Raw genomic sequence first — 16777 nt, forward strand, 5'->3', positions numbered from 1 at the left:
GGATATCGTACCCGAGGTTCTCGAGGGTCCAGAGAAAGATTTTGTATACAGTTTTCAAATCCAAGATGGCCGCCGCTCAAAAGTATGATAACTACATTATGGGTATCTTATCCCAGGTTCTCGAGGGTGCTGATAACGATTTTGTGATCATTTTTCTAATCCAAGATGGCCGCCGCACAAAATTATGAAAACTACATTATGGGTATCGCATCCGAGGTTCTCGAGAGTGCAGAAAACAATTTTGGGATCATTTTTAAATCCAAGATGGCCGCCGCTCAAAAGTATGATAACTACATTATGGATATCGTATCAGAGGTTCTCTAGGGTGCTGAGAACGATTCTGTGATCAGTTTTCAAATCCAAGATGGCTGCCGCACAAAATTATGATTTTAGCAATATGGATATCGTACCCGATGTTCTCTAGGGTGCAGAGAACGATTTGGTGATAATATTTCAAATCCAAGATGGCCGCCGCACAAAAATATGTATTCAGCAATATGGATATCGTGTCCGAGGTTCTCGAGAGTGCAGAGAAAGATTTTGTGATCAGTTTTCAAATACAAGATGGCCGCCGCCCAAAAGTATGATAATTACATTATGGGTATCGTACCCGAGGTTCTCGAGGGTGCTGAGAATAATTTTGAGATCATTTTTCTAATCAAAGATGGCCGCCGCACAAAATTATGATGTCAGCAATATGGATATCGTACCCGAGGTTCTCGAGGGTGCAGAGAAAAATTTTGTGGTCAGTTTTCAAATCCAAGATGGCCGCCGCTCAAAAGTATGATAACTACATTATGGGTATCTTATCCCAGGTTCTCGAGGGTGCTGATAACGATTTTGGAATCATTTTTCTAATCCAAGATGGCCGCCGCTCAAAAGTATGATAACTACATTATGGATATCGTATCAGAGGTTCTCGAGGGTGCTGAGAATGATTCTGTGATCAGTTTACAAATCCAAGATGGCCGCCGCACAAAATTATGATTTTAGCAATATGGATATCGTATCCTAGGTTCTCGAGGGTGCAGAGAAAGATTTTCTGGACAGTTTTCAAATCCAAGATGGCCGCCGCTCAAAAGTATGATAACTACATTATGGGTATCTTATCCCAGGTTCTCGAGGGTGCTGATAACGATTTTGGAATCATTTTTCTAATCCAAGATGGCCGCCGCTCAAAAGTATGATAACTACATTATGGGTATCGTATCAGAGGTTCTCGAGGGTGCTGAGAACGATTTTGTGATCAGTTTTCAAATCCAAGATGGCCGCTGCACAAAAGTATGATAACTACATTATGGGTATCGTAATCCAGGTTCTCGAGGGTGCTGAGAACAATTTTGTTATAATTTTTCAAATCCAAGTAGGCCGCCGCACAAAAATATGTACTAAGCAATATGGATATCGTGTCCGAGGTTCTCGAGGGTGAAAAAAACAATTTTGGGATCATTTTTAAATCCGAGATGGCCGCCGCTCAAAAGTATGATGACTAGATTATGGGTATCGTATCAGAGGCTCTCGAAGGTGCTGAGAACGATTTTGTGATGATTATTCAAATCCTAGATTGCCGCCGCACAAAATTATGATTTCAGCAATATGGATATAGTACCCGAGGTTCTCGAGGGTGCAGAGAAAGATTTTGTGATCAGTTTTCAAATCCAAGATGGCCGCCGCTCAAAAGAATGATAACTACATTATGGGTATCGTAACCCAGGTTCTCGAGGGTGCTGAGAACAATTTTGTGATAATTTTTCACATCCAAGATGGCCGCCGCACAAAATTATGATTTCAGCAATATGGATATCATACCCGAGGTTTTCGAGGGTGCAATGAACGATTTTGTGATCATTTTTCAAATCCAAGATGGCCGCCGCTCAAAAGTATGATAACTACATTATGGGTATCGTACAAGAGGTTCTCGAGAGTGCAGAAAACAATTTTGGGATCATTTTTAAATCCAAGATGGCCGCCGCTCAAAAGTATGATAACTACATTATGGATATCGTATCAAAGGTTCTCTTGGGTGCTGAGAACGATTCTGTGATCAGTTTTCAAATCCAAGATGGCTGCCGCACAAAATTATGATTTCAGCAATATGGATATCGTACCCGAGGTTCTCGAGGGTGCAGAGAACGATTTTGTGATAATTTTTCAAATCCAAGATGGCCGCCGCAAAAAAATATGTATTCAGCAATATGGATATCGTGTCCGAGGTTCTCGAGGGTGAAGAAAACAATTTTGGGATAATTTTTAAATCCTAGATGGCCGCCGCTCAAAAGTATGATGACTAGATTATGGGTATCGTATCAGAGGTTCTCGAGGGGGCTGAGAACGATTTTGTGATCATTTTTCAAATCCAAGATGGCCGCCGCTCAAAATAAATGATAACTACATTATGGGTATCGCATCCGAGGTTCTCGAGAGTGCAGAAAACAATTTTGGGATCATTTTTAAATCCAAGATGGCCGCCGCTCAAAAGTATGATAACTACATTATGGATATCGTATCAGAGGTTCTCTAGGGTGCTGAGAACGATTCTGTGATCAGTTTTCAAATCCAAGATGGCTTCCGCACAAAATTATGATTTTAGCAATATGGATATCGTACCCGATGTTCTCTAGGGTGCAGAGAACGATTTGGTGATAATTTTTCAAATCCAAGATGGCCGCCGCACAAAATTATGATTTCAGCAATATGGATATCGTACCCGAGATTCTCGAAGGTGCAGAGAAAGATTTTGTGGTCAGTTTTCAAATCCAAGATGGCCGCCGCTCAAAAGTATGATAACTACATTATGGGTATCGTATCAGAGGTTCTCGAGGGTGCTGAGAACGATTTTGTGATCATTTTTCAAATCCAAAATGGCCGCCGCTCAAAAGTATGATAACTACATTATGGGTATCGAAACCCAGGTTCTCGAGGGTGCTGAGAACAATTTTGTGATAATTTTTCAAATCCAAGATGGCCGCCGCACAAAAATATGATTTCAGCAATATGGATATCGTGTCCGAGGTTCTCGAGGGTGAAGAAAACAATTTTGGGATCATTTTTAAATCCGAGATGGCCGCTGCTCAAAAGTATGATAACTAGATTATGGGTATCGTATCAGAGGTTCTCGAGGGGGCTGAGAACGATTTTGTGATCATTATTCAAATCCAAGATGGCCGCCGCTCAAAATAAATGATAACTACATTATGGGTATCGTATCCGAGGCTCTCGAGCGTGCAGAAAACAATTTTTGGATCATTTTTAAATCCGAGATGGCCGCCGCTCAAAAGTATGATAACTAGATTATGGGTATCGTATCCTAGGTTCTCGAGGGTGCAGAGAAAGATTTTCTGGACAGTTTTCAAATCCAAGATGGCCGCCGCTCAAAAGTATGATAACTACATTATGGGTATCTTATCCCAGGTTCTCGAGGGTGCTGATAACGATTTTGGAATCATTTTTCTAATCCAAGATGGCCGCCGCTCAAAAGTATGATAACTACATTATGGATATCGTATCAGAGGTTCTCGAGGGTGCTGAGAATGATTCTGTGATCAGTTTACAAATCCAAGATGGCCGCCGCACAAAATTATGATTTTAGCAATATGGATATCGTACCCGAGGTTCTCTAGGGTGCAGAGAACGATTTGGTGATAATTTTTCAAATCCAAGATGGCCGCTGCACAAAATTATGATTTCAGCAATATGGATATCGTACCCGAGATTCTCGAAGGTGCAGAGAAAGATTTTGTGATCATTTTTCAAGTCCAAACTGGCCGCCGCTCAAAAGTATGATAACTACATTATGGGTATCGTATCAGAGGTTCTCGAGGGTGCTGAGAACGATTTTGTGATCATTTTTCAAATCCAAGATGGCCGCTGCACAAAAGTATGATAACTACATTATGGGTATCGTAATCCAGGTTCTCGAGGGTGCTGAGAACAATTTTGTTATAATTTTTCAAATACAAGTAGGCCGCCGCACAAAAATATGTACTAAGCAATATGGATATCGTGTCCGAGGTTCTCGAGGGTGAAAAAAACAATTTTGGGATCATTTTTAAATCCGAGATGGCCGCCGCTCAAAAGTATGATGACTAGATTATGGGTATCGTATCAGAGGCTCTCGAAGGTGCTGAGAACGATTTTGTGATGATTATTCAAATCCTAGATTGCCGCCGCACAAAATTATGATTTCAGCAATATGGATATAGTACCCGAGGTTCTCGAGGGTGCAGAGAAAGATTTTGTGATCAGTTTTCAAATCCAAGATGGCCGCCGCTCAAAAGAATGATAACTACATTATGGGTATCGTAACCCAGGTTCTCGAGGGTGCTGAGAACAATTTTGTGATAATTTTTCACATCCAAGATGGCCGCCGCACAAAATTATGATTTCAGCAATATGGATATCATACCCGAGGTTTTCGAGGGTGCAATGAACGATTTTGTGATCATTTTTCAAATCCAAGATGGCCGCCGCTCAAAAGTATGATAACTACATTATGGGTATCGTACCAGAGGTTCTCGAGAGTGCAGAAAACAATTTTGGGATCATTTTTAAATCCAAGATGACCGCCGCTCAAAAGTATGATAACTACATTATGGATATCGTATCAAAGGTTCTCTTGGGTGCTGAGAACGATTCTGTGATCAGTTTTCAAATCCAAGATGGCTGCCGCACAAAATTATGATTTCAGCAATATGGATATCGTACCCGAGGTTCTCGAGGGTGCAGAGAACGATTTTGTGATAATTTTTCAAATCCAAGATGGCCGCCGCACAAAAATATGTATTCAGCAATATGGATATCGTGTCCGAGGTTCTCGAGGGTGAAGAAAACAATTTTGGGATAATTTTTAAATCCGAGATGGCCGCCGCTCAAAAGTATGATGACTAGAATTTGGGTATCGTATCAGAGGTTCTCGAGGGTGCTGAGAACGATTTTGTGATCATAATTCAAATACTAGATTGCCGCCGCACAAAATTATGATTTCAGCAAAATGGATATCGTACCCGAGGTTCTCGAGGGTGCAGAGAAAGATTTTGTGGACAGTTTTCAAATCCAAGATGGCCGCCGCTCAAAAGTATGATAACTACATTATGGGTATCTTATCCCAGGTTCTCGAGGGTGCTGATAACGATTTTGTGATCATTTTTCTAATCCAAGATTGCCGCCGCACAAAATTATGATAACTACATTATGGGTATCGCATCCGAGGTTCTCGAGAGTGCAGAAAACAATTTTGGGATCATTTTAAAATCCAAGATGGCCGCCGCTCAAAAGTATGATAACTACATTATGGATATCGTATCAGAGGTTCTCGAGGGTGCAGAGAACGATTTGGTGATAATTTTTCAAATCCAAGATGGCCGCCGCACAAAATTGTGATTTCAGCAATATGGATGTCGTACCTGAGATTCTCGAAGGTGCAGAGAATGATTTTGTGGTCAGTTTTCAAATCCAAGATGGCTACCGCTCAAAAGTATGATAACTATATTATGGGTATCGTAACCCAGGTTCTCGAGGGTGCAGAGAAAGTTTTTGTGAACAGTTTTCAAATCCAAGATGGCCGCCTTTCAAAATTATGATAACTACATTATGGGTATCGTATCCCAGGTTCTCGAGGGTGCTGAGAACGATTTTGTGATCATTTTTCAAATCCAAGATGGCCGCCGCACAAAATTATGATTTCAGCAATGTGGATATCGTGCCCGAGGTTCTCGAGGGTGCAGAGAAATATTTTGTGGACAGTTTTCAAATCCAAGATGGCCGCCGCTCAAAAGTATGATAACTACATTATGGGTATCGTATCCCAGGTTCTCGAGGGTGCTGAGAACGATTTTGTGATCATTTTTCCAATCCAAGATGGCCTTCGCTCAAAAGTATGATAACTACATTATGGGTATCGTAACCCAGGTTCTCGAGGGTGCTGAGAATAATTTTGTGATAATTTTTCAAATCCAAGATGGCCGCCGCACAAAAATATGTATTCAGCAATATGGATATCGTGTCCGAGGTTCTCGAGGGTGAAGAAAACAATTTTGGGATCATTTTTAAATCCGAGATAGCCGCCGCTCAAAAGTATGATGACTAGATTATGGGTATCGTATCAGAGGTTCTCGAGGGTGCTGAGAACGATTTTGTAATCATTATTCAAATCCTAGATTGCCGCCGCACAAAATTATGATTTCAGCAATATGGATATCGTACCCGAGGTTCTCGAGGGTGCAGAGAAATATTTTGTGGTCAGTTTTCAAATCCAAGATGGCCGCCGCTCAAAAGTATGATAACTACATTATGGGTATCTTAACCCAGGTTCTCGAGGGTGCTGAGAACAATTTTGTGATAATTTTTCAAATCCAAGATGGCCGCCGCACAAAAATATGATTTCAGCAATATGGATATCGTGTCCGAGGTTCTCGAGGGTGAAGAAAACAATTTTGGGATCATTTTTAAATCCGAGATGGCCGCTGCTCAAAAGTATGATAACTAGATTATGGGTATCGTATCAGAGGTTCTCGAGGGGGCTGAGAACGATTTTGTGATCATTATTCAAATCCAAGATGGCCGCCGCTCAAAATAAATGATAACTACATTATGGGTATCGTATCCGAGGCTCTCGAGCGTGCAGAAAACAATTTTTGGATCATTTTTAAATCCGAGATGGCCGCCGCTCAAAAGTATGATAACTAGATTATGGGTATCGTATCCTAGGTTCTCGAGGGTGCAGAGAAAGATTTTCTGGACAGTTTTCAAATCCAAGATGGCCGCCGCTCAAAAGTATGATAACTACATTATGGGTATCTTATCCCAGGTTCTCGAGGGTGCTGATAACGATTTTGGAATCATTTTTCTAATCCAAGATGGCCGGCGCTCAAAAGTATGATAACTACATTATGGATATCGTATCAGAGGTTCTCGAGGGTGCTGAGAATGATTCTGTGATCAGTTTACAAATCCAAGATGGCCGCCGCACAAAATTATGATTTTAGCAATATGGATATCGTACCCGAGGTTCTCTAGGGTGCAGAGAACGATTTGGTGATAATTTTTCAAATCCAAGATGGCCGCTGCACAAAATTATGATTTCAGCAATATGGATATCGTACCCGAGATTCTCGAAGGTGCAGAGAAAGATTTTGTGATCATTTTTCAAGTCCAAACTGGCCGCCGCTCAAAAGTATGATAACTACATTATGGGTATCGTATCAGAGGTTCTCGAGCGTGCTGAGAACGATTTTGTGATCATTTTTCAAATCCAAGATGGCCGCTGCACAAAAGTATGATAACTACATTATGGGTATCGTAATCCAGGTTCTCGAGGGTGCTGAGAACAATTTTGTTATAATTTTTCAAATCCAAGTAGGCCGCCGCACAAAAATATGTACTAAGCAATATGGATATCGTGTCCGAGGTTCTCGAGGGTGAAAAAAACAATTTTGGGATCATTTTTAAATCCGAGATGGCCGCCGCTCAAAAGTATGATGACTAGATTATGGGTATCGTATCAGAGGCTCTCGAAGGTGCTGAGAACGATTTTGTGATGATTATTCAAATCCTAGATTGCCGCCGCACAAAATTATGATTTCAGCAATATGGATATAGTACCCGAGGTTCTCGAGGGTGCAGAGAAAGATTTTGTGATCAGTTTTCAAATCCAAGATGGCCGCCGCTCAAAAGAATGATAACTACATTATGGGTATCGTAACCCAGGTTCTCGAGGGTGCTGAGAACAATTTTGTGATAATTTTTCACATCCAAGATGGCCGCCGCACAAAATTATGATTTCAGCAATATGGATATCATACCCGAGGTTTTCGAGGGTGCAATGAACGATTTTGTGATCATTTTTCAAATCCAAGATGGCCGCCGCTCAAAAGTATGATAACTACATTATGGGTATCGTACCAGAGGTTCTCGAGAGTGCAGAAAACAATTTTGGGATCATTTTTAAATCCAAGATGACCGCCGCTCAAAAGTATGATAACTACATTATGGATATCGTATCAAAGGTTCTCTTGGGTGCTGAGAACGATTCTGTGATCAGTTTTCAAATCCAAGATGGCTGCCGCACAAAATTATGATTTCAGCAATATGGATATCGTACCCGAGGTTCTCGAGGGTGCAGAGAACGATTTTGTGATAATTTTTCAAATCCAAGATGGCCGCCGCACAAAAATATGTATTCAGCAATATGGATATCGTGTCCGAGGTTCTCGAGGGTGAAGAAAACAATTTTGGGATAATTTTTAAATCCGAGATGGCCGCCGCTCAAAAGTATGATGACTAGAATTTGGGTATCGTATCAGAGGTTCTCGAGGGTGCTGAGAACGATTTTGTGATCATAATTCAAATCCTAGATTGCCGCCGCACAAAATTATGATTTCAGCAAAATGGATATCGTACCCGAGGTTCTCGAGGGTGCAGAGAAAGATTTTGTGGACAGTTTTCAAATCCAAGATGGCCGCCGCTCAAAAGTATGATAACTACATTATGGGTATCTTATCCCAGGTTCTCGAGGGTGCTGATAACGATTTTGTGATCATTTTTCTAATCCAAGATTGCCGCCGCACAAAATTATGATAACTACATTATGGGTATCGCATCCGAGGTTCTCGAGAGTGCAGAAAACAATTTTGGGATCATTTTAAAATCCAAGATGGCCGCCGCTCAAAAGTATGATAACTACATTATGGATATCGTATCAGAGGTTCTCGAGGGTGCAGAGAACGATTTGGTGATAATTTTTCAAATCCAAGATGGCCGCCGCACAAAATTGTGATTTCAGCAATATGGATGTCGTACCCGAGATTCTCGAAGGTGCAGAGAATGATTTTGTGGTCAGTTTTCAAATCCAAGATGGCTACCGCTCAAAAGTATGATAACTATATTATGGGTATCGTAACCCAGGTTCTCGAGGGTGCAGAGAAAGTTTTTGTGAACAGTTTTCAAATCCAAGATGGCCGCCTTTCAAAATTATGATAACTACATTATGGGTATCGTATCCCAGGTTCTCGAGGGTGCTGAGAACGATTTTGTGATCATTTTTCAAATCCAAGATGGCCGCCGCACAAAATTATGATTTCAGCAATGTGGATATCGTGCCCGAGGTTCTCGAGGGTGCAGAGAAATATTTTGTGGACAGTTTTCAAATCCAAGATGGCGGCCGCTCAAAAGTATGATAACTACATTATGGGTATCGTATCCCAGGTTCTCGAGGGTGCTGAGAACGATTTTGTGATCATTTTTCCAATCCAAGATGGCCTTCGCTCAAAAGTATGATAACTACATTATGGGTATCGTAACCCAGGTTCTCGAGGGTGCTGAGAATAATTTTGTGATAATTTTTCAAATCCAAGATGGCCGCCGCACAAAAATATGTATTCAGCAATATGGATATCGTGTCCGAGGTTCTCGAGGGTGAAGAAAACAATTTTGGGATCATTTTTAAATCCGAGATAGCCGCCGCTCAAAAGTATGATGACTAGATTATGGGTATCGTATCAGAGGTTCTCGAGGATGCTGAGAACGATTTTGTAATCATTATTCAAATCCTAGATTGCCGCCGCACAAAATTATGATTTCAGCAATATGGATATCGTACCCGAGGTTCTCGAGGGTGCAGAGAAATATTTTGTGGTCAGTTTTCAAATCCAAGATGGCCGCCGCTCAAAAGTATGATAACTACATTATGGGTATCTTAACCCAGGTTCTCGAGGGTGCTGAGAACAATTTTGTGATCATTTTTCAAATCCAAGATGGCCGCCGCACAAAATTATGATTTCAGCAATATGGATATCGTACCCAAGGTTCTCGAGGGTGCAGAGAACGATTTTGTGATCATTTTTCAAATCCAAGATGGCCGCCGCTCAAAAGTATGATAACTACATTATGGGTATCGTATCAGAGGTTCTCGAGGGTGCTGAGAACGATTTTGTGATCATGTTTCAAATCCAAGATGGCCGCCGCACAAAATTATGATTTCTTCAATATGAATATCGTACCCGAGGTTCTCGAGGGTGCAGAGAAAGATTTTGTGGTCAGTTTTCAAATCCAAGATGGCCGCCGCTCAAAAGTATGATTACTACATTATGGGTATCGTAACCCAGGTTCTCGAGGGTGCTGAGAACGATTTTGTGATAATTTTTCAAATCCAAGATTGCCGCCGCACAAAATTATGATTTCAGCAATATGGATATCGTACCCGAGGTTCTCGAGGGTCCAGAGAAAGATTTTGTATACAGTTTTCAAATCCAAGATGGCCGCCGCTCAAAAGTATGATAACTACATTATGGGTATCTTATCCCAGGTTCTAGAGGGTGCTGATAACGATTTTGTGATCATTTTTCTAATCCAAGATGGCCGCCGCTCAAAAGTATGATAACTACATTATGGATATCGTATCAGAGGTTCTCTAGGGTGCTGAGAACGATTCTGTGATCAGTTTTCAAATCCAAGATGGCTGCCGCACAAAATTATGATTTTAGCAATATGGATATCGTACCCGAGGTTCTCTAGGGTGCAGAGAACGATTTGGTGATAATTTTTCAAATCCAAGATGGCCGCCGCACAAAATTATGATTTCAGCAATATGGATATCGTACCCGAGATTCTCGAAGGTGTAGAGAAAGATTTTGTGGTCAGTTTTCAAATCCAAGATGGCTGCCGCTCAAAAGTATGATAACTATATTATGGGTATCGTAACCCAGGTTCTCGAGGGTGCTGAGAACAATTTTGTGATCATTTTTCAAATCCAAGATGGCCGCCGCACAAAATTATGATTTCAGCAGTATGGATATCGTACCCGAGGTTCTCGAGGGTGCAGAGAACGATTTTGTGATCATTTTTCAAGTCCAAGATGGCCGCCGCTCAAAAGTATGATAACTACATTATGGGTATCGTATCAGAGGTTCTCGAGGGTGCTGAGAACGATTTTGTGATCATTTTTCAAATCCAAGATGGCCGCCGCTCAAAAGTATGATAACAACATTATGGGTATCGTAACCCAGGTTCTCGAGGGTGCTGAGAACAATTTTGTGATAATTTTTCAAATCCAAGATGGCCGCCGCACAAAAATATGTATTCAGCAATATGGATATCGTGTCCGAGGTTCTCGAGAGTGCAGAGAAAGATTTTGTGATCAGTTTTCAAATACAAGATGGCCGCCGCCCAAAAGTATGATAATTACATTATGGGTATCGTACCCGAGTTTCTCGAGGGTGCTGAGAACAATTTTGAGATCATTTTTCTAATCAAAGATGGCCGCCGCACAAAATTATGATGTCAGCAATATGGATATCGTACCCGAGGTTCTCGAGGGTGCAGAGAAAGATTTTGTGGTCAGTTTTCAAATCCAAGATGGCCGCCGCTCAAAAGTATGATTACTACATTATGGGTATCGTAACCCAGGTTCTCGAGGGTGCTGAGAACAATTTTGTGATAATTTTTCAAATCCAAGATTGCCGCCGCACAAAATTATGATTTCAGCAATATGGATATCGTACCCGAGGTTCTCGAGGGTCCAGAGAAAGATTTTGTATACAGTTTTCAAATCCAAGATGGCCGCTGCTCAAAAGTATGATAACTAGATTATGGGTATCGTATCAGAGGTTCTCGAGGGGGCTGAGAACGATTTTGTGATCATTATTCAAATCCAAGATGGCCGCCGCTCAAAATAAATGATAACTACAGTATGGGTATCGTATCCGAGGCTCTCGAGAGTGCAGAAAACAATTTTTGGATCATTTTTAAATCCGAGATGGCAGCCGCTCAAAAGTATGATAACTAGATTATGGGTATCGTATCCTAGGTTCTCGAGGGTGCAGAGAAAGATTTTTTGGACAGTTTTCAAATCCAAGATGGCCGCCGCTCAAAAGTATGATAACTACATTATGGGTATCTTATCCCAGGTTCTCGAGGGTGCTGATAACGATTTTGGAATCATTTTTCTAATCCAAGATGGCCGCCGCTCAAAAGTATGATAACTTCATTATGGATATCGTATCAGAGGTTCTCGAGGGTGCTGAGAATGATTCTGTGATCAGTTTACAAATCCAAGATGGCCGCCGCACAAAATTATGATTTTAGCAATATGGATATCGTACCCGAGGTTCTCTAGGGTGCAGAGAACGATTTGGTGATAATTTTTCAAATGCAAGATGGCCGCTGCACAAAATTATGATTTCAGCAATATGGATATCGTACCCGAGATTCTCGAAGGTGCAGAGAAAGATTTTGTGATCATTTTTCAAGGCCAAGATGGCCGCCGCTCAAAAGTATGATAACTACATTATGGGTATCGTATCAGAGGTTCTCGAGGGTGCTGAGAACGATTTTGTGATCATTTTTCAAATCCAAGATGGCCGCCGCACAAAAGTATGATAACTACATTATGGGTATCGAAATCCAGGTTCTCGAGGGTGCTGAGAACAATTTTGTTATAATTTTTCAAATCCAAGATGGCCGCCGCACAAAAATATGTACTAAGCAATATGGATATCGTGTCCGAGGTTCTCGAGGGTGAAAAAAACAATTTTGGGATCATTTTTAAATCCGAGATGGCCGCCGCTCAAAAGTATGATGACTAGAGTATGGGTATCGTATCAGAGGTTCTCGAGGGTGCTGAGAACGATTTTGTGATGATTATTCAAATCCTAGATTGCCGCCGCACAAAATTATGATTTCAGCAATATGGATATAGTACCCGAGGTTCTCGAGGGTGCAGAGAAAGATTTTGTGATCAGTTTTCAAATCCAAGATGGCCGCCGCTCAAAAGAATGATAACTACATTATGGGTATCGTAACCCAGGTTCTCGAGGGTGCTGAGAACAATTTTGTGATCATTTTTCACATCCAAGATGGCCGCCGCACAAAATTATGATTTCAGCAATATGGATATCATACCCGAGGTTCTCGAGGGTGCAATGAACGATTTTGTGATCATTTTTCAAATCCAAGATGGCCGCCGCTCAAAAGTATGATAACTACATTATGGGTATCGTACCAGAGGTTCTCGAGAGTGCAGAAAACAATTTTGGGATCATTTTTAAATCCGAGGTAGCCGCCGCTCAAAAGTATGATGACTAGATTTTGGGTATCGTATCAGAGGTTCTCGAGGGTGCTAAGAACTAAATAAATATTAAATAAATATTATTATAAATAATTCAAATCCTAGATTGCCGCCGCACAAAATTATGATTTCAGCAATATGGATATCGTACCCGAGGTTCTCGAGGGTGCAGAGAAAGATTTTGTGGACAGTTTTCAAATCCAAGATGGCCGCCGCTCAAAAGTATGATAACTACATTATGGGTATCTTATCCCAGGTTCTCGAGGGTGCTGATAACGATTTTGTGATCATTTTTCTAATCCAAGATTGCCGCCGCACAAAATTATGATAACTACATTATGGGTATCGCATCCGAGGTTCTCGAGAGTGCAGAAAACAATTTTGGGATCATTTTTAAATCCAAGATGGCTGCCGCTCAAAAGTATGATAACTACATTATGGATATCATATCAGAGGTTCTCGAGGGTGCAGAGAACGATTTGGTGATAATTTTTCAAATCCAAGTTGGCCGCCGCACAAAATTGTGATTTCAGCAATATGGATGTCGTACACGAGATTCTCGAAGGTGCAGAGAATGATTTTGTGGTCAGTTTTCAAATCCAAGATGGCCGCCGCTCAAAAGTATGATAACTATATTATGGGTATCGTAACCCAGGTTCTCGAGGGTGCAGAGAAAGATTTTGTGAACAGTTTTCAAATCCAAGATGGCCGCCGCTCAAAATTATGATAACTACATTATGGGTATCGTATCCCAGGTTCTCGAGGGTGCTGAGAACGATTTTGTGATCATTTTTCAAATCCAAGATGGCCGCCGCACAAAATTATGATTTCAGCAATGTGGATATCGTACCCGAGGTTCTCGAGGGTGCAGAGAAATATTTTGTGGACAGTTTTCAAATCCAAGATGGCCGCCGCTCAAAAGTATGATAACTACATTATGGGTATCGTATCCCAGGTTCTCGAGGGTGCTGAGAACGATTTTGTGATCATTTTTCCAATCCAAGATGGCCTTCGCTCAAAAGTATGATAACTACATTATGGGTATCGTATCCCAGGTTCTCGAGGGTGCTGAGAATAATTTTGTGATAATTTTTCAAATCCAAGATGGCCGCCGCACAAAAATATGTATTCAGCTATATGGATATCGTGTCCGAGGTTCTCGAGGGTGAAGAAAACAATTTTGGGATCATTTTTAAATCCGAGATAGCCGCCGCTCAAAAGTATGATGACTAGATTATGGGTATCGTATCAGAGGTTCTCGAGGGTGCTGAGAACGATTTTGTGATCATTATTCAAATCCTAGATTGCCGCCGCACAAAATTATGATTTCAGCAATATGGATATCGTACCCGAGGTTCTCGAGGGTGCAGAGAACGATTTTGTGATCATTTTTCAAATCCAAGATGGCCGCCGCTCAAAAGTATGATAACTACATTATGGGTATCGTATCAGAGGTTCTCGAGGGTGCTGAGAACGATTTTTTGATCATGTTTCAAATCCAAGATGGCCGCCGCACAAAATTATGATTTCTGCAATATGAATATCGTACCCGAGGTTCTCGAGGGTGCAGAGAAAGATTTTGTGGTCAGTTTTCAAATCCAAGATGGCCGCCGCTCAAAAGTATGATTACTACATTATGGGTATCGTAACCCAGGTTCTCGAGGGTGCTGAGAACAATTTTGTGATAATTTTTCAAATCCAAGATTGCCGCCGCACAAAATTATGATTTCAGCAATACGGATATCGTACCAGAGGTTCTCGAGGGTCCAGAGAAAGATTTTGTATACAGTTTTCAAATCCAAGATGGCCGCCGCTCAAAAGTATGATAACTACATTATGGGTATCTTATCCCAGGTTCTCGAGGGTGCTGATAACGATTTTGTGATCATTTTTCTAATCCAAGATGGCCGCCGCACAAAATTATGAAAACTACATTATGGGTATCGCATCCGAGGTTCTCGAGAGTGCATAAAACATTTTTGGGATCATTTTTTAATCCAAGATGGCCGCCGCTCAAAAGTATGATAACTACATTATGGATATCGTATCAGAGGTTCTCTAGGGTGCTGAGAACGATTCTGTGATCAGTTTTCAAATCCAATATGGCTGCCGCACAAAATTATGATTTTAGCAATATTGATATCGTACCCGAGGTTCTCTAGGGTGCAGAGAACGATTTGGTGATAATTTTTCAAATCCAAGATGGCCGCCGCACAAAATTATGATTTCAGCAATATGGATATCGTACCCGAGGTTCTCGAGGGTGCAGAGAAAGATTTTGTGGTCAGTTTTCAAATCCAAGATGGCTGCCGCTCAAAAGTATGATAACTATATTATGGGTATCGTATCAGAGGTTCTCGAGGGTGCAATGAACGATTTTGTGATCATTTTTCAAATCCAAGATGGCCGCCGCTCAAAAGTATGATAACTACATTATGGGTATCGTACCAGAGGTTCTCGAGAGTGCAGAAAACAATTTTGGGATCATTTTTAAATCCGAGGTGGCCGCCGCTCAAAAGTATGATGACTAGATTTTGGGTATCGTATCAGAGGTTCTCGAGGGTGCTAAGAACTAAATAAATATTAAATAAATATTATTATAAATAATTCAAATCCTAGATTGCCGCCGCACAAAATTATGATTTCAGCAATATGGATATCGTACCCGAGGTTCTCGAGGGTGCAGAGAAAGATTTTGTGGACAGTTTTCAAATCCAAGATGGCCGCCGCTCAAAAGTATGATAACTACATTATGGGTATCTTATCCCAGGTTCTCGAGGGTGCTGATAACGATTTTGTGATCATTTTTCTAATCCAAGATTGCCGCCGCACAAAATTATGATAACTACATTATGGGTATCGCATCCGAGGTTCTCGAGAGTGCAGAAAACAATTTTGGGATCATTTTTAAATCCAAGATGGCTGCCGCTCAAAAGTATGATAACTACATTATGGATATCATATCAGAGGTTCTCGAGGGTGCAGAGAACGATTTGGTGATAATTTTTCAAATCCAAGTTGGCCGCCGCACAAAATTGTGATTTCAGCAATATGGATGTCGTACACGAGATTCTCGAAGGTGCAGAGAATGATTTTGTGGTCAGTTTTCAAATCCAAGATGGCTACCGCTCAAAAGTATGATAACTATATTATGGGTATCGTAACCCAGGTTCTCGAGGGTGCAGAGAAAGATTTTGTGGACAGTTTTCAAATCCAAGATGGCCGCCGCTCAAAATTATGATAACTACATTATGGGTATCGTATCCCAGGTTCTCGAGGGTGCTGAGAACGATTTTGTGATCATTTTTCAAATCCAAGATGGCCGCCGCACAAAATTATGATTTCAGCAATGTGGATATCGTACCCGAGGTTCTCGAGGGTGCAGAGAAATATTTTGTGGACAGTTTTCAAATCCAAGATGGCCGCCGCTCAAAAGTATGATAACTACATTATGGGTATCGTATCCCAGGTTCTCGAGGGTGCTGAGAACGATTTTGTGATCATTTTTCCAATCCAAGATGGCCTTCGCTCAAAAGTATGATAACTACATTATGGGTATCGTATCCCAGGTTCTCGAGGGTGCTGAGAACAATTTTGTGATAATTTTTCAAATCCAAGATGGCCGCCGCACAAAAATATGTATTCAGCTATATGGATATCGTGTCCGAGGTTCTCGAGGGTGAAGAAAACAATTTTGGGATCATTTTTAAATCCGAG

The sequence above is a fragment of the Leptidea sinapis genome, chromosome 19 (genome assembly GCF_905404315.1).
Source record: "Leptidea sinapis chromosome 19, ilLepSina1.1, whole genome shotgun sequence".
Taxonomy (NCBI): domain Eukaryota; kingdom Metazoa; phylum Arthropoda; class Insecta; order Lepidoptera; family Pieridae; genus Leptidea; species Leptidea sinapis.